Here is a 22,323-nt window from a genome sequence, read left to right as displayed (position 1 = left end):
GTTTCACCTCAAAATTTGACTGAGAAAGAGATCCACTTCCAAGCTCATGTGGTCCTTGGAGGGTTGGCATTTCGTGGGCTGTTGAATTGGCCACAGGTCCTGCCCACACTTAGGGGAGAAGGTGACATTAGAACGTGGATGCCAGAGGGTGGCATCACCAGGGGTTGGCGGGCAGGCTGCAGTAGGTGGTCTCTAGATGACCCCAGTGACCCCTGCTTGCTGGTATTCACAGCCCAGTGCAATTTCCTTTTCTTGAGTAACTTGCTGTGGCGTTAGGATCTCTCAGGGTTGACGGGATGCCGCTTCTGTGACAGATGTGATTGAATCACATGAGATTATAACATCCTTGTTGATAACAGACACTCGCCCTTGCCAGCTTGTATGATGCTAGCTGCCTCATCATGAGCAGCTGCCTGTGTGGCCAGGACCTGAGGGTGCCCTGCAGCCACAGCCAGCAGGAAGCCAACGGGCTCAGCACAATAACCCACAGAGAACTGAGTCCTGCCAACACCACGTAAGGGAGGAACAACCCCGCCCCAGCCAAGATCTCAGGTGTGGATTAGCCAGGGTTCTCCAGAGAAAGAGAATCACTAGGATATATATGTGGAGATAAGAAAGGAATTTATTATGGAAATTGTGATTACAGAGGCCGAGGAATCAGCCTCATGGCCGGTCCTCCACAAGCTGGAGCCCCAGGAAACCCCATGGTGTAGTTCGATCAGCATCCAGTGGCCTGAGAGCCAGGAGCCCCTGTGTTGGAGGGTGGGAGTAGATGCATGTCTCAACTCAGAGAGCAGATCCACCCTTCCCAGCCTTCTGTTCTGTTTTGTGGGTGATGCCAGCCCACATCGGCGAGGGCAATTCTTTTTACTCAGTGTGATTCTTAATTTTGGGTGTCACCTTGACTGGATTAGGATATACCTAGAGCACCGGGAAAGCATTATTCCTGGATGTGTGCAAGGCTGTTTCCAGAGGGGACCGGTGTGTGAGTCAGTAGACTGAGTGGGGAAGACACCCTGGCTGTGGGCAGGCACTGTCCAATCAGCTGGAGAGGATCCTAAAGAAGAAGGCAGAGGAAAGGTTATTATCCTACTCTCTCTCCTGGGGCTAGGACACCATTCTCCTGCCCTTGAACATTGGAACTCCAAGCTCTCTGGCCTGTGGATTCCAGGACTCCCACTAGAAGCATGCCCAAAGTCCCCACCACCCTGTCAGGTTCCCAGACATTAAGCCTGGAACTGAGAGTTACATATGGGCTTCCCTGGTTGTGAGGCCTGAAGACCTGGACTGAGACATGCTATGGGCTTCTCTAGGTCTCCAGATTGCACACAGATTATGGTGGGACATTGCAGCCTTCATAATCACGTGATCCATTTCCCCTAATAAATCTCTTTTCGCATATCTCTGTCTGTATCTAGATATTTATATCCTATTGGTTCTTGTCTTTCTGGAGAACCCTGGCGAATACAGTGTCTATTGATGCAATTGCTAATCTCTTCCAGAAACACTCTCACAGACTTACCCAGAAAAAATGCTTTACTAGCTATCTGGATGTCCCTTAATCCAGTCAAGTAGACACAGAAAGTTTTCCATTGCAAGGTGAGATGCCAGCCCTGGCTTACATCTTGTTTGCAGGCTTGTTCCAGGGCCATAATCAGAGGACTCACCCCAGCTGTGCCCAGATTCCTGACCCACAGAAACTGAGATAAATGTGTGATGTTTTAAGATGCTAAATTTTGTGGTGATGTTCACAGCGGTAGAGGGATAATGCAGACTGCCTTCTCTAAGAACCTGCCCCTCAACTCTCTGTGAGTCTTCTTTCTTCAACATTTCTCCAAACTTTCCTTCTGTACAGGGTTGACTGAGAAGTCTTTCAAGGGATAACAGCGCCTTGGAAGGGGTAAAACTGCATAAATTCTACTTCACTAATACACCAACAGTCCACTGTATGCTTCACACAGAAGGAATGTGATGCCCTGGGCAGGAGGGCATTTGGTATTTAAGTGCAATGACCCCTAGCAATAGCCAGAGTTGTTACCAGTTGTCTCAACCTAAATAATTTCTAGTGCATATCCAAGCTTTTACAGAACTTTCGCATAACAAACAAGTATGGTTTCTGTCTGTAAATGTAAATTTTGCCCAGAATGTACTGCTGGAATCCTCATTGCCTTTACTTTTAGAAGCAAAGGACACACAAGGTCTTTCCTGTCTCACTTGCCCTCATTTAGATAAAATGACAGATATGACTTCTGGATCAGACCCTGGTATGACTTGCGACTTGTTCCTCACCTTTGAAGATTCTGACTCTTCTGCAGATTAGAGAGTTTCCCATCACTCTTTCTGGTGTGTCACTGTAAAATCCAAAGGAAGAAAGGACACCTCCCATGGGTCATCTCTAGTTTAGGGACAGGGTGTTTCTGAAGTATGTGTTAATAAACATATTTATAATAACACATATTGGCTGACTGTCTCAGGTATAAAATCCTGAGACCCAGGGTGTCCACATGCCCAAATGTGGCTCCTGCAGTGTCCCCGCTCTAACTGGGCTCTCTAGGACCACACATCACTCTGAGAGCACCTGTGCCAGCCCTGCCTTCCCTGACCTTGTCCCCCAAAGCTCTACACCTGGGGAGCAGGATCTTTCATGTTATCCCTGAAGGGATATGAAACATCACTCCCACTCCCTCGTGTGGCTGTGGTGGTGGAAATGAATGATGCTTCGGAACTGTGCTCTGTCGTGTGCGTCACACTGCTCCCTTCAAAATGCACTTTTACAGGCATCGTTTTACTCAAACATCAGAACAATCTCATGGGAGACAGGCAAGAAATTATTTATTCCCATTGTAAAGATGATGAACGTGAGACTCAAAACAGATCGTGTGACTTGCCTTAGTCACACAACAATTTGGGGCAGTTTTTCTTATGTCCGTTGAGTTCAGCACTTTCAGTTATCCCCTCACAGTTTTCCAGGGTCTAACGGGGATGATTCCTGCAGAGAGAGGTCAGTGTGGACCCACAGTGTGTGCTGTATGTCGCCCTCATCTGGCCTCTGCCATTGGATTCTGCATCCTGGAGTCCTGAGGCTGTGCCCAGCCTGCTGCAGAGACCAAGTCCCCAGATCCATGGTGCCACTGGTCTCAGCTTTCTGTAGACAGTTCTTGGCTATGTCTGAGGTCTAGGGTAGTTGTTAAATATGCAAACATTTGCTTCTGAAAGTTGCACAGATGAGATAATAAATGTATTGTCACTCTTCATGAGCATCAGTGAACATTGCTTACCTCACTTGGATCTGTGAGATTTCACAATCTGTTACTTTGTGGCAAAACTGGTATAAATTTAATCCTTGCATTTCTCTTCCTGCCTCAAACACGGGCCAGTAGACCTTCTTCCCGAAGTCATCCATGCCTGGAAATGAGCTTGCTCACATCCTGCAGAGCAAAAGTCACCTTGTGTCCAGCATCAGAATGCACCAGCCTTGCCTTCAGAGCCACTGACGTTTACTTCCTGAGCCCTGCCTGGCTAAGGGCTTGTTTCTGTGGAGCCAGTCTCTTCTCCCTGACTCAGGGAACACTTCTCACCATGGCTTGTTTCAAACTGCACAGTTCTAGGTGTCCAAGAGCTGAGGGACCTTTGAGGCTCAGCTTCTGGGCTCTACAATATAGATAAAAATACCCAGTTCATGAGATTGTCTTGAAGGTAATATAGGTATGCAGTGTGACAAGGTGTCACAAAAAGGTGAGAGTTGTACGGATTTATTTTGTCTCCAATGTACCCAAGTCATCCTCCAGACTGAAAGCTTGTCATTGACCCACCAACAAACCCTGCCATGTGCCACAACCTCATGATTCTTTCCTCTCACTAGAGGAGTGCGTGGAGTGACTTTTTTTTCCAGCTGGTGATCCTTTTTGTATTAGTCATTCATTAATTCCGCAGAGTTTAATGAGTGGCTGCTTGTGCCTGCCTCTTACTATTCCAACTCCCTCTCTCATTAATTCACATGAATGAATTCTCTCATTCGACCAAAATATGCATTCAAGGAACATTCACAAACAGCACCCATTGGCTGTGAAATAATGCCAAGTGGCTCACGTGGACTGAAGCCCATGTGCTCGGTCCATGAATGACCTTCCAACCTGCCAGGCCCAGCCTAGTTTCCGGCCTCTACGTGCAGCCTCCTCAACACAGCAAAGCCCCTTGATCCCTATCTACAGAAAGTGTCAGCCCTTCTACCAGAAGTCCTGTAGTACTTCAACAGCTACAGCCACACACTCAGGGACTTGACGGTAAGGATCCTTATTACCGGCCCAACTCTGACCTGGTGCCCAGAATCTGAGAGTGTGGTTTATGAACCCAAGCCCCACCCTGGGCTTTAATCCTTAGAACTATATTTATGTCCTGGGTCCTGCTTTAGTGAATGCCCTAGTACCCCGAGGCTCTCCTAAGTCCAAAGCACTGCCTAGGTATTACCAGCCCATCCTGAGAATGAGCCCTCAATCCTAGGCTGAATGGGGCTCTGCTCCATGTGAAGATACTTCTGTGGGGCTCTGCTGCCTGGGCTCCCAAATTCCACCCACTCTGTGTGTCAGAGAAACTTTTGCTTCTTTACTTTGGACCCAGCCTTTCTTGACTCTCTACCTCGTCCACCATTATCATGTGTATTTAGACGTCCTTCTTGGCCAACCAAATGGAGTTATCCACCAGTATCAACAGCGAGATCAATTAAGGTGCAATCCCACCTGTATGGGAGGTCTAGGTGCAATCACTCACCTGGTCTCCTATGCAGTTGTGACGAATTCTGGAGATAAGACCTAGCAAATTGGATAAACAGAGTCTACCTTCCTCACCCAGTGTTGAGCAGATTCCTGGGGTCGCTGTCCACTCTCCCATGGTCCCAAGAGCTCTCACATGCCCCAGCTTTGTATTGACCTTTGGGGCATTCTGTCCTTTCCTTCAGTAAGGAGTTGAGACAGAGAGGCTGTGGACAGGGCCGGCAGGGATCTGGACTGGGCTGTGTTGCCTCTGTCTGGCACTTGCTCCACTGAACTTCTTCACAGCCACACACGTGACCTTAGAGGGACCATCAGGGTCAGTGCTTATCCCTGCAGGAAAACCAGGCTTGGAAAATAAATAAAGGACCATGGCCTTGTTTGATGGACCAAGGCAATAAAGGGGCTGATATTTGACAAAACAGTAAGGACACCATGCAGTTAGCATCCCAAACACTGCAAGTTATCCAGAAAGGGAAGAAAGCCTTGGCATAATTAATTAGTACCTAGAATACAATTTCACATGAGAATAAGCAGAAGACACATGAAGTAATAAAGGCACTGCAAAATCCAGATCTTAAGATGAGTCTTGATATTTTTTTGAAAGTCAAGCATTTTCAGCAATGCCTGAAAATCAAGTTGTTTAACAAAGTGAGAAAAAGAGTTTTGGGGTAGAGAACTGTGGGGTGCACACATCCTGAGACGGTAAATATCTGGTGTCAAGCCCCGGGCTTCCAACAAGACAAGACACATGAGGCAGCTTGTTTACATCTCACTGAAGGAGGAGGGCACAGGAGAGAACATCTGAGGGAGAAAAGACGCAGAAGCTGCTGGGAGATCGGTGTACAGCCGACAAGCCCTCGAAGGAGAGACAGGGAGAAGACAGCCAAAGCGCACTTTTCCCATCTCCTCACTCAACCATCAACATGCAATACTTCTGTGACCTCCCGTCACCAAGATTTGTGGGGAGTTTCCCCACCAAGCAATCCTACAGATTCTCCAGCAGATACAACTGAGTTTCTTCCAATTCAATTCAGTTCTGACAATATCTACCTGGACACAGCAGCTGATTCCACAGGTTGGGGGCTCAGTCACACAAGATCACCCTCCACTTCAGATGCCAATCACAAGACGCTGAGGAAGCAGCTAGATGCATCATTTCTGACACGCTAAAAGAATACAGTTAGAGGTCTCTTCTGAGAGGACCGAAGAAAATTGCTTATAAAAGAATTTCATACCAAAAGCGCTTCAGATTCCTCCACCCTTGGACTCTACATATGCTCCTGAGAGGCTTTTGCTGCCCAGATAACCTCCCAGGTTAATTTGCACTTTCCCTTGTTCCCTTACTCTGAAAACCAAATCCAAGTTCAAGATTGTTAGAAACCATTATACTGTAGTTCAGATTTTGTATTTATTTTCTTCATGATCTAAGTTTCTTGAACAATTAGCAACTAGAGAAAAATTTCCAATTATTTTTTGAAAATTAGTGATCACTGCAGAGCCTCAGCTGTGTGCTCCTATTCTCTGTTTTCCACACCCAACAATAACTTGGCTTTAGAGACAGTACAGTTAACCACTCCTGTAGTTAACTTCACCTGGTGGCCTCCACACAGGCCGCAGGCTTGTAACCTGTGAGGAAGTCTTACGTGCTGCTTCCCCATCTCCAGCCCAGGGGAGGACGGCAGACTCCAGTGTCCTGGTGCAGAAGTGTGCAGGTTTTCACTGCAGGGCCTCCCTGCACACTACGATGAGGCCACATCCCAGGGGCTGTGCCTGCACAACTCCACAGCTGTGGGCATGTGCAGGAGGGCTGGGACCTCCCAGGGGGTGGCAGGAAGCAGGGAGGACTGGGACCCACTCAGGAGACAGGGCATTGACTGAGAAGAGAGTTCCAAGGAGGCGGCTTTAGATCCTGGGGATCAGGGTGTCTGTAGAAGGAGGGATCTGGGAGCAGAAGTCCTGATAAAATCTCCCAGGGTGGGTCTCTGGCTTCAGAGAATAAAAGCTGCAGCGCTGGGCGGCCTCTTCTCCTCCCACTGTCCTCAACCAGGCCAGCAGCCAGGGTAGGTTTTGTCACCAAGGAGGTGGGCACAGGGAAGTCCTGGCTGTGGGACTGGATCCAGGTTCAGGGCAGCCTTCAAGCTGTCCCTACAGAGCCTGGGAGGGTAAAGAGGAGGGAGAGGAATAGGCCAGCAGTCCTAGACAAGGAGATGCGGTCAGGCCTCAGTGCAGATACTGCACAACCAAGGTACAGAGAGGCTGGGGCTCACAGAGGGACCTGGAATTCAGGTTTCTGACCCTCCCCATGACTCTTCCCTTTATTGCTTAATTCTAGGGAACTCTCACAGGCCATGGCCTGTGGCTTTTGCATGGCAGGCACCTTCTGGGGTAAGGGAAGGTGAGGTACCTGCCCTGCAATATATCCCTCTCTGATCTGTTTTTCCTCATCTTCCCACCTGCACCTTCCAAGCCTCTGAAAGTGTGGGGCAGAGGCCAAAATGGCCATATGGAGGCAGATAAACTAATATGAGTTTTCCACTAATTTGTATGTGACTTTGGACAAATAGTCCAGTTTCTTCATCTAGCAAATGGGACAGTTCCCCTCTCTCCCAACTACCCTAAACAGGAACTCTAGATGCCTCACAAGAAAACAAAGCTAGTTTTTTTTTTTTTTAGACGGAGTCTTCCTCTGTCACCCAGACTGGAGTGCAGTGGCCTGACCTCGGCTCACTGCAAGCTCCACCTCCCGGGTTCATGCCATTCTTCTGTCTCAGCCTCCAGAGTAGCTGGGACTATAGGCACCCGCCACCACGCCCGGCTAATTTTTTTGTATTTTTAGTAGAGACGAGGTTTCACCACGTTAGCCAGGATGGTCTCAATCTCCTGACCTTGTGATCCGCCCATCTCGGCCTCCCAAAGTGCTGGTATTACAGGCGTGAGCCACCACGCCCGGCCACAAAGCTAGTTTTTAAACTGCAGTGTGTCATTTGTATGCACGTCGTTATTATCGCTCTGATTATTAGAAGGACAGCTTGGGGTCAGCCGTGTAGAAGAAACACTAGTCTAAAGATTCACATTCACAGATTTTAGTCAAAGTGCTGTCACTTACCAGCTTTTCTGAGTCTTAGTTCCATAATTTTAAAAATGGGCTTGCCAGGAGTGATATCAGCAAGACAGTGGACTGGAAGCTTCAAACACTTGTTTCCCCATGGAAATATTAGGAAAGCAACTACAGATGGACTACAATAACTTTATAGGAGCTCTGAAAACAAATCCAGCATCTACAGCAACTAAGAAAACATCAAATTAAGAAAAAGTTACATTTAAGCCAGCAGGAAATGCTGTGAAATTGCTACCCATCCTTGGCATCTTGCAGCACAATTCCCAGTTCCCTCCCTCAGGCTGGAAGAAAAAGGACAGCATTTATCTGTAATATTCTACTCTGTATGTGGCTGCCCAAGAGACTTGTTTCTGTTTTGCCTGGCTGGGAGCTCAGGTGGAGAATGGTGCCATGGCTTGGCTCTCAGGCTGCTGGAAGCCTTGAAAAGCAATGGCAGACACCAAGGCATGGGAGAACTGGTGGGGAGGCTGCAGACTGTGGACACCTGGGGCAAAGGAACATGGGCAGAGAAATGCAATAGAACATCTCAGGCCTGAGCCTGAGAGAAGCTGAATGAGGCTCATTAAGACATGTAAAAGCGGCTGTTTATATGGGAGAAATTGAGGGAAGAAAACAAGACAATGCACACACACACACAAACACACACAGACACGCAACACACAGACACACACACACACGCCCAGGGAGGACACATGCCCAGAAAATACCTAAAATGACCATAAGGCTTTATCCCAGGCTGATCCAGACTTAGGACATCTTTCACCAATTAGCAAAAGTATGCCACATCAGTCTGTAAAGACTGAGAGAGGTACCTGTTTCTTCAAATGCCCAGTTTTTAACAAAAGATTACAAGGCACACAAAGGTACAGAAAAACATCAACCATTTGTAAAACAAAATAAGTTTTCAGAAACTGTCTTTGCAGAAACACACATCAGGCTTCCTAGATAAAAAAAGTAAAACAACACTTCAATATGCTAAAAGAGTTAAAGAAAAACACAAACGAACAACTAAAGAAAATAAGAAAAGCAATATACAAATATACATTAAAATGATAAGAAAATAACCAAAATTATAAAAAAAGAAGCAAACAGAAATTCTAGAGCTGAAAAATATGGTAACCAAATTGGAAAATATACTAGAGCTGTTCGACAGCAGATTCAAAGAGTGAGAAGAAAGAACCGATAAACTTGAAGACAGGTCGTTTAAATTACGAGTCTGAGGAACAACAGAAACAATAAATAAAGTAAAAGGAGCTCATGGACTTATAAGGTGCTGACAAGTGAACCAACACATGCATTGTGGAAGTCTCAGAGAGGAGATACTGAGAGAGAAAGACAGAGATTATTTTTATAAAATAATAATGGTTGAAAACTTCCCAAGAAATCCTTGAATCTACAAATTCAGGAAGCTTGATAAGTCCACATAGAATCATCCTAAGAGACCTGTACTGAGTCGTATTATAGTTAAACTGCCTTAAACCAAGTAAAATAGACAGTCTTGAAAGGAGCAAGAGGAAAGTGACTTGCCATGTAAGACGGATTCCCAAGTAGACTATTGGGGAATTTCTCAGTAGAAACTTTACAGGCCAGAAGACAGTCAGAGGACATACTTAGAATGCTGAGAAAACAAACAAGGAAACACTCAACTCTCAACTAAGGATTGTATATCTGAACAAACTGCCCTTCAAAAATGATGGCACAATAAAGACATTCCCAGAAACACAAATGGTGGAAGGTGCATCGCCACAAGACCTGCCCAAAAAAGAATGTTAAAGGGACTCCTTCAAATCTAAATAAAAGGACCCCAAAGAGTAACTGGAAGCCGTGGCATATAAAAATAACGGTTTCTGGTAAATCGAATCCATGAGTAAATATACACACATATACATATACCATATTTTGGTTTGTAATTCCACATTTATTTTGTGATAAATCAATCACAAAACGTCAAATAACGTATGAGTTTACATATGTGAGGTGCCTAGAGTAGTCCTGTTTATAGAGGCCAAAAGTAGAATGGTAGTTGCCAGGGTCTGGATTAGGGGAATAGTTAGTGTTTAATGAGTGCAGGGTTTCAGTTAATGGAAAAGTTTTGGGATGGAAGATGGTGATGTTTGGAAAAGAGTGTGGATGTACTTAATGCCACTGAACTGTGCACTTAAAAATGGTTAAAATAATAAAAGTTATGCACATGTTACATATGCATACTATACACAAAGTATATACATGCAATGTATACAATAAATAATTTTATAATAATTTTCCAATACATGCAATATATACTTTTTGAGATGGGGCCTTGCTATATGGGTCAAGCTGATCTCAAACTCCTGGGCTCAAGTCATTCTCCCACCTCAATATCCTGAGTAGCTGGGGTTAGGCATACACACAATTTTTTAATGGGCATACTTCAGAGAACATGTTCCTATGGTTTACTGCCAGGGAGAAAGACAATAAATAAGTAAATAATGAAAACGTTGAGCCAATTTCAGGTAGTAATATGTGCTGTGAAAAAATCTAAATATTTGCCAGGCACCATGGCATGTGTCCGTGGGCTCAGGGGGCTGAGGCAGGATTACTCGAGCACAGGAGTTCGAGGCTATAGTGAGCTATGCTTACGCCTGTAAGTAGTCACTGCACTCTAGCCTGTGCAACATAGCAAGACCCCATCTCAAAAAAAAAAAGCAGAAAAGAAGGGAAAAAAGAGAAAGATAATATAAATCTAAATAGAGTATAAAGAGAGAGAGACTGAGGTGGGAAGAAACATGAGGTTCTGACTGTAATGTCTTTGGAGGCCTTTCTGAGTGGGTAATTCTCCAGCCTGAGTGATGGGAGATGGGTGGCTATGTGTGCAGCCCTGCGGGGAGGACTCTAGGCAGAGAAACATCCCTGAGATGTTGAAAGAAGGCAAGGATGAGTGTGCTGGGACACAGTGAGGTGTGGAAGTGAGCTGGATAACTCGGGAGACTGGCTGTCATGTAGAACCATGTTCAGTGTGCACTGGAATCATGCAGTCTGATGCACATTTCAGAAAATTACTCTGCCTTCTGAGGGAATAATAAATTTTTATTTCAGAGGGAAGAAAGAAAGGCTAGATAAGAGGTTGTTGCATTGTCCAGGCAAGAAATGATGGCATGCTGAATGGCACTGGTCACAATGGAGACAGGGAAGATGACTGGATTAGGAAAAGACTTAGAAGGTAGAATTCAGGAGAATCTCCTACGGGCCAGACCAGTGTTTCCAGGGAAAGAGAAGAACCATGAATGACTCCTAGGGCATTAGTCTCAGGAATGAGCACATGATGATGCCATTTACAAAAACAAGGAAGATGGGCAAAACAGTTTTTGGATGTGTGAATTCAACAATTTTTGTGGATCTTCTCAATTTGAGATGCTTGCAGAGGAGGCAGAGGCAGATAGATAAATGAACCTAGAGTCCAGGAGTGAAGTCAGGGCTGAAGCTACAGATGTGGTCATTATTTTGCAAAAGGAACACTTCCTAGAGAGAAGGGGCAGAGAAGGGGAACCTGGTAAGAGACTGAGGTGGAGTGTGTGGGATCCTGGAATCCTGGAGAGGAAGGCATTTCAAGCAGGAAAGAGATGATCCATGCTGAAGGTGTGAAATAATGCTGACTCCTGCAAGGTAGTATTCAAATGTCAACCACAAGGGATCCCTTGAAATGGGAACTGAGTGGATGGCACAGCGAGGAAGGAGTTCCAGAAAGCAAGAAGCTACACAGAACTCCAGGAGAGGATGCTCAGCTGTAAGTTCAGGTATCATCAGGGGTGGAAGCCCAGGACAGTGTCTATAATCCAGTGGCTGAACCATAAGCCTGCCCTTCTCTTCTTACAAAATGCTGAGGCTCTTCCCCCTTCCTGCCAGGATTCAGAGACCTGGGGAGACAATTCTGGGGAGAGGGAGCTGCCTCTGTCCCCAGGGCTTTGAGAATGGGATGTCTTAGCTGAGCCTGGGCCTGCTGAGTGAGCCTCCCTGGGCCGCCAAGGCCTGGAAGTCCCTGGGAGACAGCTTCTTCTTCCTCCAGGATGGCCATTTCTCCATAATAGCCCAGAAGAGAAAACTCTGGACCTGTGTGTGATGCACCTCCAGGCTCAGGTTTCTCAGTGGCTTTGACTTCCAAGGCAAGCTCACACTGCCTTTCTCCTCAATCCCAGGTAAAGCAATTATTGTCCAATGGTGGGGAGGAGCTATCTCTTTTCAAACAAGTTAAAGTGGAGCACGGGGAACAGAAAAGGTGATTTTGGCACTGGTAGGATCTGGAACATGAATTGATCAATACAGTGAGAGAACAGAGAGCAGGAGTGGAAGAGGAGTGAGTGATGTTTGTACATGTCAGCTTTCTCTACGTACCCAGCAGGGGCCATATGTCCTGGCAGGTGCAGCCTTGGAGCCATCTCGTAAATGGTGTTGAGGGCATAAGGGTCCTTGCTTCAGTAATCAGAGCAGGCCATGGGCTGGGAGAGACCCCTCCCCTCCACTACACTGATGAGACCTTTACACTCCTGTGGCAAGAGTCACCCATTGTCTTCGTCTGCTCTGGATGCTATAACAAAATACCATAAGCTGGGAGGTTTATAAACAACAGAAATTTATTGCGCACAGTTATGGAGGCGTCAAATCTATGACCAAGTCACCAGCAAATTCGGTGTCTGGGGAGGATTCACTCCCTAGTTCATCGATGGTGGCTTCTTACTGTGTCCTCACATACTAGAAAGGATGAAGGGTCTCTCTTGGGCCTCTCTGAAGAGGTCTCTCATCCCATCCATGAAATTTCCACCTCCATGACCTAGTCAATTCCAAAAAGCCACAACTCTTAAACTCATCACTTTGGAGGGCATTAGGTTTCAACATCAGTTTGGGGGAAACAGGACCATGGTACCCATCTTTCATAGCTACAGAAAACCTAGACTGAACTCCCCTACCACCTCAACCTCCACTGTTTCAGATCTCTGCCCTGAAGATGTGGAGAATCCATAACTATGAGGGGGGAGTTCTGAGGGGAAAAGGAAAAGGGGAAGGAAGTTCATGCTGTTGATCACTTCACTGTGGCATGTACTTTAAAAAAGTATTCAGCTTTAATCCCTCAAACTGTATGTTTTTACAGAGGAGGGTATCAAGGCTTAGAGATTCAAAGTAACCTGCAAGATCACCCAGTTATTAGGAGAAGGCAGCGCTGGAGTGCACACTCCTGTCTTCACAGCTAAGCCAGTGCTCTGGGTGCCACCCCAATGTCCAGGTTGCAGGAGGTTCAGGGCAGCAGAGGGGTGAGGTTTAAGTGATTTCCTCCCAGACCTCATCCCTGAGTCGGCCTTCTGGGCCTTGATGCTGTCACTTTAGATGCTTTCATTCCCCCAGGCACTAGGATTCAAAGACTTTTCCCCAGGAGACTTCACGCAGGAAAAATAGCCACTTCCTCTAGGCGTTTGAACAGGCAGGGCTGAGGCAGTGGTCAGGAGACAGGAGGGAGAGGTCACCATGGACAAAGGAATCTGCTGGACATCAAGCCTCCAGTTGCTCTTGTGAAGGCTGCCTGGGGCCTCCTAGGGCTTCTCCTTCACCCCTGGGGTTCATTCCACGTTGCTCTTCGCTAAGCTTAGAAACACGCCATTCATGGTGTTTTCTCATCTGATCATGAAGAACAGACTACATAGAGTGTCTTTGAATCTGTGTACCCTCTTCACACTTTTCTTAGAGGAATGAATTTGAGTCCCTGAGCACCGGGTCCCCCCACTGCCTTGCTGGGCAGCAAGACAGGACAAGCCTTCCACTAAGCCTGTTTCCTCCTGTCATATCAATGAGGACATGACAACAGTCGCTCACGTAGTTACTCTGAGCCTTTGCTATGTCTCCTTTCCACATCAGCGCCTGACCCCCAAGAGAAAAGAGGAGTTTAGAGTTTCACTAATCTGCACAAAGAGACACCAGCTAAGGAGTGGAGGAGCTGGAACCAGCTCCAGGTCTGTCCGGTGCCGCCATGTGTGCTTTCTGAGGCCTCCTATTATCCCTGGGGACAGATGCTAACTCAGCCTCAAAGGGGTGTCCTGAGGGTCGATGGGGCAATGCGTGTGAATGATACAGAGGTGGCTCAGATATTGATATGGTTTGGCTCTGGGTCCCCCCTCAAATCTCACCTTGAATTGTAATAATCCCAACATATCAAGGGCGGGACCAGGTGGAGATAATTGGATCATGGGTGCAGTTTCCCCCACGCTGTTCTCATGATAGTGGGTGAGTTCTCATGAGATCCGATGGTTTTATAAATGTCTGGCATTTCCCCTGCTGGCACTTCTCTCTCCTGCCACGATGAGAACAAGGACATATTTGCTTCCCCTTCCACCATGGTTATAAGTTTTCTGAGGCCTCCCCAGTCTTGGGGAACTGTGAGTCAATTAAACCTCTTTCCTTAATAAATTACCCAGTCTTGGGCAGTTTTTTATAGTGGTGTGAGAATGGACTACTACAGATATGATCCCTGCTTTCAGGAAGATTTACAGTCTAGAAAGGGTGGCAGTTGCTGAGGAGAGTAAAAGTCACCTGGTGACCACTGAACAGAGAATGGAGTAAAAAACTCCTAATTTGAGGAATTTGGAAGGGAGCAAAGACCCCCTGGTGACCATCAAACAGGCCATCCGGAGGCAAAACTCCTTCCCTGGGAATAATAATTAAACTTCTCTAGTATCTAAAGTCGGCATCTGGTTCCAGGCCTCGTTCAACTTTTATAAGTAACTAAAATGTCCATACATCTCTGAAATGCCATGTGGAAACTCATTTTGCAATGCTTGCTTACATTAAGGCACCAAAACGTCTACAAATGTAATCATTATTATAACCTACGTGGCTAATGTGTCCCAAATTACCCTCAAGCTCCCCTCTTAAGTTCCATAAATGCTCCTAAGGAAAATTCACTGCGGCATGCTCAATCCTCTCTCAATAAGGCACCCCACAGCACCCTTTTGCAGTGTGATTCCTTTCTAATAAACTTGCCTTTTTCAAACCTATACTATTGTTGGTAAATTATTTTTACCAACCCATGAGTTGACCACTTCCCAATGCCAGGGCTCTGACTCTTCGCCCGGCAGATGTAAGTTAAACAGTCAAGCAATAAAACGAGGGGCAGACTGTGAATAGAAGAAAGGTGGCCGGGCCCAGTCGCTCACGCCTGTAATCACAGCCCTTTGGGAGGCTGAGGCAGGTGAATCACCAGAGGTCAGGAGTTCAAGATCAGCCTGGCCAATATGGCGAAACCCTGTCTCTACTAAAAATACAAAAATTACCTGGATGTGGTGGTGCGTGCCTGTAACCTCAGCTACTTGGGAAGCTGAGGCAGGAGAATTGCTTGAACCCAGGAAGTGGAGGTTGCAGTGAGCCAAGATGGTGCCGCTACACTCCAGCCTCGGCAACAGAGCCACACTTTGTCTTAAATAAATAAATGAGTGAATGAAAGGTGACCAGTGCCTGGGACTCTGATTGCCAGGGCCACCAAGAACAGAGGGTGACCTCAGGCAGAACCGTGGGTGGTCCTACTGCTTCAACTCCTGCTGAGGGCAACAGTCCAGAGTCCTGGCAGCTCAGGAGGCGGGAGTGCAGAATTCCAGATCTGGACTTCATCCACCTCCCTCCAGAGCCTCTCTCCGCCCCACAGGCACCCCCAGGGGGACTCTGGGCTCATTTTTTCCTATCACTGATGAGGCTAACTCTCACTGTCCATCAGCTTCCAGATGCAGAGTAGCTCTAGGCCAAAGCAGGAGGTGGGTTGCCACTGTGGAATGCATGTCGGCTTTGCAGCCTGAAGATTGGGGTGAAAATCCAGCCTCAATGCTGGTTACAGCACAGCTGGGTCTTCAACCAAGCTCTGGTCACCCAAGTGGGTGTGTTCCCTGATGCTCCCAAGTGGCTCTGAGTGTACTCTGGGGGCCCCACACCCTCATGTGGGACTTGGTTCACAGGTTATGCCTCAGTGGACATAGGTGCAGGGCCCTTGTGGGTTTCGCCTGCTTCGGTGCAGGCCCTTGGGATAATGGGAGCCACCAAGCTGGGAGTTCCTTTGGTCACCGTATGCGTGGGCTTGACCCCATGTTCGTGTCTCTCACTGTGTCTGTGCCATGCTGCCAGGGTTCATGTGTGGTCAGGCGTGTAGTTTAATCTTGCATGTCTCTTGATTCTGTGCTGCGGCCTCTCTGTGTGTTTTTTCCTTGCGGTAGTTAGGATTTTGGAGCAATGAAGGAGCCGGAAGTTGAAAAGTCAGTGGAAGGTAAACATACCTGAACAAAAACCCTTTCGCCTGAGACGGGGGGAGTGGAGGGTAAACATACCTGACCCCAAACCCTTTCGCCTGAGATGGTGGGGGTGGAGGATAAACATACCTGACCCCAAACCCTTTCTCCTGAGACGGTGGGGAGTGGAGGATAAACATACCTGACCCCAAACCCTTTCGCCTGAGACGGGGGGAGTGGAGGGTAAACATACCTGACCCCAAACCCTTTCGCCTGAGATGGTGGGGGTGGAGGATAAACATACCTGACCCCAAACCCTTTCGCCTGAGACGGTGGGGAGTGGAGGGAAGTATCCTACATAGGTGTATCATTTTTCATCTTTTATACAGTATTTTCCCCTATGTTTAGATACAAAAAAGACTTACCAATATTAAGTCCAGTACCATGCTATACAGGTTTGTATCCTACGAGCGATAGGCTATACCATATAGCCTGGATGTGTGGGAGCCTATACCATCTAGGTTTGTGTAAGCACACTCTATGGTGTTGGCACAATGATGAAATCACCCAATGACACTTTTCTCAGAATGTGTGCCCGTCAAGTGACTCATGACTGTAGTTGGATGCAAAGCTGGGAAGGAAAGGTATTCCACATAGCAACAACAGCATGAGCAGAGCCACAGAAGAGAGACATTGCGGGGGGGTAATTATGAGGAACAGCTGAGAGTTATCTTTTAAAATTAACTTTATTGGAGCATAGCTTGCATACAATTAAATGCACCCATTTTAAGTTAATAGTTCGGTGAATTTTAAGCAATGTATATAAACCCATGTGACCACCATCTCAGAGAAAACTTCCTTTAAAAATTATCACTTCAAGCTGTTTTTGTGTTTAGTAAATGATAATTTTATTACAAGTTTTATAATTCAATATTAAAACCAAAACAATACAGAGGCAATAAAATAGACTATAGAAAGCATATGCCTTGGAAATAGCTCTAGGTTTTAAACCTTACTTCTCAAGCAAGTTGCTAAATTTTTCAAAGCCTCAGTTTCCTCATCCATAATATGGGGATAATAATAAAACCAGCCTCACAAGATTGCTGTGAAGATTAAAAGAAATAATGTGGGCTGGGCGTGGTGGCTTATGCCTATAATCCCAGCACTTTGGGAGGCTGAGGCGGGCAGATCTCATGAGGTCAGGAGTTCGAGACCAGCCTGGCCAACACGGTGAAACACCATCTCTACCAAAAATACAAAAAATACAAAAAAAAAAAAAAAAAAAAAGCTGGTGTGGTGGCACCCGCCTGTAGTCCCAGCTACTCAGAAGGCGGAGGCAGGAGAATGGCTTGAACCCATGAGGCGGAAGCTGCAGTAAGCCAAGATCGCACCACTGCACTCTGGCCTAGGCAACAGAGCAACACTCCGTCTCAAAAACACAAAAATAAAAATAAATAAAAAATGTTAAACTTCTAGCACAAAGCCTGGAACATAGCAGGAACAGTAAATGGTGTTAGCCTTATCACAATTAGACAGGCATTGGTTGTATAGTTACCCCAGAGTTATGGGACAGACTGTGAAACTTGTACACAAAGGCTTTGAAGGGATCCTAAATGAAACTGTTAAAAGGCTAACAAAAATGGCAATTCTGAGTTCCACTTCACAATCAGTGGTGAGGGCTCCAGTGTATTAAATGCTCAAACCTGGTGCTTCGAGGTGGAATGGGTCACTTGACAATTGATTTTGGAACAAGTTTAAAGCAAAACACTTAAAAGGTTCCCCATGAGTTTGTCAGACCTGCTCCCTGGCCTTTAAACAGAGCCTGACCTCCCACATCTCAGGCCACAGGAAGCCGGCGAGGCCACGGCTCTAGGATTCCCCCAGAGGCCCCATCCTACCTGGGGGCCCAACCACCTGCTCCGGCTCCAGCTCCCCGGCTTCCCAGCGTCCTGACTCCATGATCCAGCTCTGATATCCGCCTTAGGGCTGTCTCCTTGTGTCAAGACCCGTTTCTTCAGTTTACCTACCTGTCACCCTACTCGTTCAACTCTGCAAGCTGTTTTGATAGCCGCCAACACCTACTGTGTACTGCTAAGATGCTCCCTTAGTCGCAGCTCCCTGGGACCCCCGTCCCAGCTCCCAGCACACAGGACCCAGGACACAGTTGCAACCATAATATAATTCAGGGGTCATGGGGACGGAGTGCCATCTACCTGAGCAACAAAGAGCTGGAACTCGTCAGGCAGAATCCATGAGCCAGGGTAGAAGTTGTACTCCTCAGGAAAGAGATTCTGCATGGTTCTCACTGCTCTGCTCAGAGTAATTTTATGCACCATCTCCGTCATGCCTGGGGAGAAGAGACGCTGTGAGGTTTTAACAACAGTGGGCTACTAGCTATAAAACAGCCATTATTCGGGACTTTTAAAACCACCCACCCGACATATTCTCTTTTTCAGGCAGGATTTTTAAAAAAGGTCTGAGTTGTTCCCCACAGCGGTGACTCATGGCTTGGAAAGAACTACTGAGTTAATGAAAAACTTGAGGTAACGGACGGGTGTTCTTTTCTCTTTATAAAAATGAAGCATCAGTTTGAAGGAATGAGTTTTCACCTAGTTTATTCTTTTATTCTTTGTCACCCCCTTAGGTAATGAATAGGGAAGCATTTATATCTTGCACTTAAAATTTAATACCTTCTTTAATTTGGGGCCACCTTACGTGCTTCTGGGATTCCTTCCATTTTGTACCCTAGAGAATATCATCTAGTGGACTCTGGTTACATTATGAGAGGTTTAATTAAGTTTATTTCTTTTACTGTTTCATGAGTATTAAAGGCATGGAATAGGAAAATACACATCTTTCAGCATAAAATCTGTCTCCTTGAATGAAGGACAGGAAATAAAAAGAATACCATAATTTATACTTCAAGGGAAAAAATGCAATCTGTAGGAGTTCCTCAGTTATAAGGACTGACACTGACATTGATCCTATCTCATTAATTTGCCCAGAGGGAATTGAAATGTCTCACTGTTATAAAACATTAAAAGAATGGTGGGGGCGTGAACCTGGGAGGCAGAGCTTGCAATGAGCCAAGATCGAGCCACTGCACTCCAGCCTGGGCAACAGAGCAGGACTCCGTCTCAAAAAAAAAAAAAAGGTTGGTGGATTTTCTTTCTTGTAACATCATTAGTAACTCTGACAAGAGAAGAAACTGAGTACTATATATTGTAGCAAATTTTAAGCAAATAGGTAAAAATTATTATCAATTTTAGCATGTTTATTTCATTTTTTCTTTTTTTTTTTTGAAACACAGCCTTGCTTTAATGCCCAGGCTGGTGTGCAGTGGCATGATCTCAGCTCATTGCAACCTCCACCTCCCAGGCTCAAGGGATCCTCCCACCTCAGCCTCTCGAGTAGCTGGGACTACAGGTGTGTGCCACCATGCCTGGCTAATTTTTGTATTGTTTTTTTTTTTGTAGAGACAGGGTCTCACTATTGCCCAGGCTAGTCTCGAACTTCTAGGCTCAAGCCATCCACCTGCCTTGGCCTCCCAAAGCCCTGGAATTAGAGGTGTAAGCCACCATGCCTGGCATCATCCTTATTTCTTTTTCTTTTTCTTTTTAGGCAGAGTTTCGCTCTTGTTGCCTAGACTGGAGTGCAATGGCATGATCTTGGCTTACTGCAACTGCCGCCTTCTAGGTTCAAGCAATTCTCCTGCCTCAGCCTCCTGAGTAGCTGGGATTACAGGTGTGCACCACCATGCCCAGCAAATTTTTGTATTTTTAGTAGAGAAGGGGTTTCACCATGTTGGCCAGGCTGGTCTCGAACTCCTGACCTCAGGTGATCCACCCACCTCAGCCTCCCAAAGTGCTGGGATTACAGACGTGGCCACCGCACCCGGCTATCATGCTTCTTTCTTAAGACAAATATCATTGCCAAAAATGGCGGCTACAAATGGCCTTTACCCTGAAAGAGACCAAACAGTTCCATTACTGATACTAGAAATGTGCTTGGCAAAGCTATTTTTAATAGAAAATACAAAGTTCCATGTCAGCTTGGCATGCCCAAATTATCACACATTCCAAATGGGCAGCCAGAATGAATGAGTTTCCTCTAAATTCCCACGTTCAGGAAGAAAAGGGTAAACATCTGGGAAGGAAAGTTTTAAGAACCAACTTCTTGCTTCCATCAGCATATTAAAAAGTGCAATAAATCTAAAGATCCCAGCTTCAAGACATCAGTGCCCAGGTCTTAGTTGTTGTTTAGAAGGATGTAGGGAAGGATTAAGTAAGAAATAAAGGAGCTTAAAAAGCACTAATAAACTGTGCTGTAACACGGACTGTTCAATAGTCAAGAAAACTCACTGAGGACACTGTTCTGAGCTTCCCAAGAAGGGAGTCTGGAAAATCACAGCTATTTCCTTTTATTCTCCCTCGAAATTAGAATTGTTGCATTATAAACACTAGAGCTGACCATAAAGTAAACAAAGCAAAACTTCAACTTTTTTGGAATCCTTTTGCTTGAGGTTTACTAACATTTTAGTTACCGTATTGAACTTAAAGCCTTCATAACTAACTGTAATACAGCACCTTACTCCACGTAGAGGATGCCTCCTGACCAAATAGTGTTGTGGTATTTTCTGCACTTTAAAGTCGTTGTGCCGGGGGAATGTTCTCTTCCAAAATCCCTCAGCAGGTCAGAAGGGCTCACACAACACAGAGAGCTGTGGGTACTTGAGGGCAGTCTGGGTGCTCCAGAAAAGTTTTGTGAAAATCTATGTCCAGCAAATTCAGTCAATATTCATTTAATATCGGCAATGGCTCCTTCTGTAATGTGCATCATCAGGCCCCACACCAGCTAATAGATGTTTCCAAGTTTACCTTCATGTCTCCAGGCAGTTTTCTACTGAAAATGGCCAACTTAAGAAGCACCCCTGGAAGCCAGGCACTTCCTGCCTGCAGGCCGGAGGCAGCTCACTCCAAACCTGCCTGAATGTCTGTCTCCAGGAGGGACGCATATAGACTTCTCTCAATCCACTTAGCACCAAACCTTTGCTCCTCCATATCTAAGCTGTACTCCTATGCAGTGCCACCGGGGAAAGAGTTTCTGGCCCCTCACTAGAACCCACATGGAAGTTTCTGGCATCTCCACCTCTGGAGGTGGCTCAGAGACAGGTGTGGGAGTGGCATCTTCTCCATTATGACCCTGACAAGCGTAGCAGGGTTTCTAGCTGATCCAGGGCACGCGTTCCCAGAGTAAATCTGTGAGAAGGAAGGTCATGGCCAGCTCTGCTGACTTCAGGCCCTACTGGCTCCAGGCCCTGTCCCCTTTCCCTAAGCAGCTGCAGCACCTGACCCCTCGTCACCTGTGTCCCCTCCCTGGGCTCTAGGACCAATTCTGAACTGAGATAGAAGCTCTAGGTCTAACCCCCAGCTCCCTTCTGCTAAAAGTCTGACCTAGACTTTGTATTCCAATCACATAAGAAGGATTTTACCCATTTTTCCAGTGTTCTATTGCTTGTATCCAAATATTGGTGACCTTATCTTTTGCTCCTGGAGCCTGAGTGGCTGCCTTAGCAATGCAGAGCTGCGTCCTTTTCTTTGTTCTCTCCAATGCCCCTCCTCTCTCCAACCTCTACTCTGTTCCCCTCAAGCCCACCCTGCAAGGGCTGGAATCCTCCTGTCTGTGACTTTCGCCCAGTGTCTGGGGTCCTGCTACCTAACAGCTCCTTTTGAGGTTGACTGCCCACCTAGGTTTCTCAGTAAGGTCTATCCCTAGATGTCCCTATGAGGGCAGTTCCCCTATCGATTGGGAAAACCTCCTAATTCAGGTGGGAGTTTCTGACACCAAGAGCTTACCTCCTGCCCCTCCTTCTGAGGCCTGGGCTTTTCTGTCTGCTACGCTGGAGTCTCAAGGCCTGGTGGGTCTCATCCCATTCAAGTTAACTGACAGCATAACAGTTCAATCTCAGGTTTGCCCATGCAGCCCTACTTAACCCAGTTAATGTAAAACAAAACAAACTAAAACTGAGCTATACTTGGAGCACTATTCAATCAAAATATTATTTATAACAATAATTCTTGGCAAAAACACATTAGAACCACCAAACAACAAATAAATCCTTTCAGATCCATCCTGTTCTCTCTATTCTGATTGCCACTAATTCATTCATCTCTTGGGTGGATGCTGCAGCAGACTCTGAGCTACA

The 22,323-nt window shown here is 46.3% G+C and overlaps 1 pseudogene; it reads right to left on the bottom strand.

Annotated features, from left to right (window-relative positions):
- Nucleotides 1-356: 356 nt before the first annotated feature.
- The window catches only part of LOC129527285 (NADH dehydrogenase [ubiquinone] 1 alpha subcomplex subunit 8-like), a 135,717-nt pseudogene continuing 113,750 nt past the window's right edge, over nt 357-22,323 (bottom strand).

This window comes from Gorilla gorilla, chromosome 15 (genome assembly GCF_029281585.2).
Source record: "Gorilla gorilla gorilla isolate KB3781 chromosome 15, NHGRI_mGorGor1-v2.1_pri, whole genome shotgun sequence".
In the NCBI taxonomy this organism is placed as follows: domain Eukaryota; kingdom Metazoa; phylum Chordata; class Mammalia; order Primates; family Hominidae; genus Gorilla; species Gorilla gorilla.
This window is presented reverse-complemented; position numbering and strand designations above follow the sequence as displayed.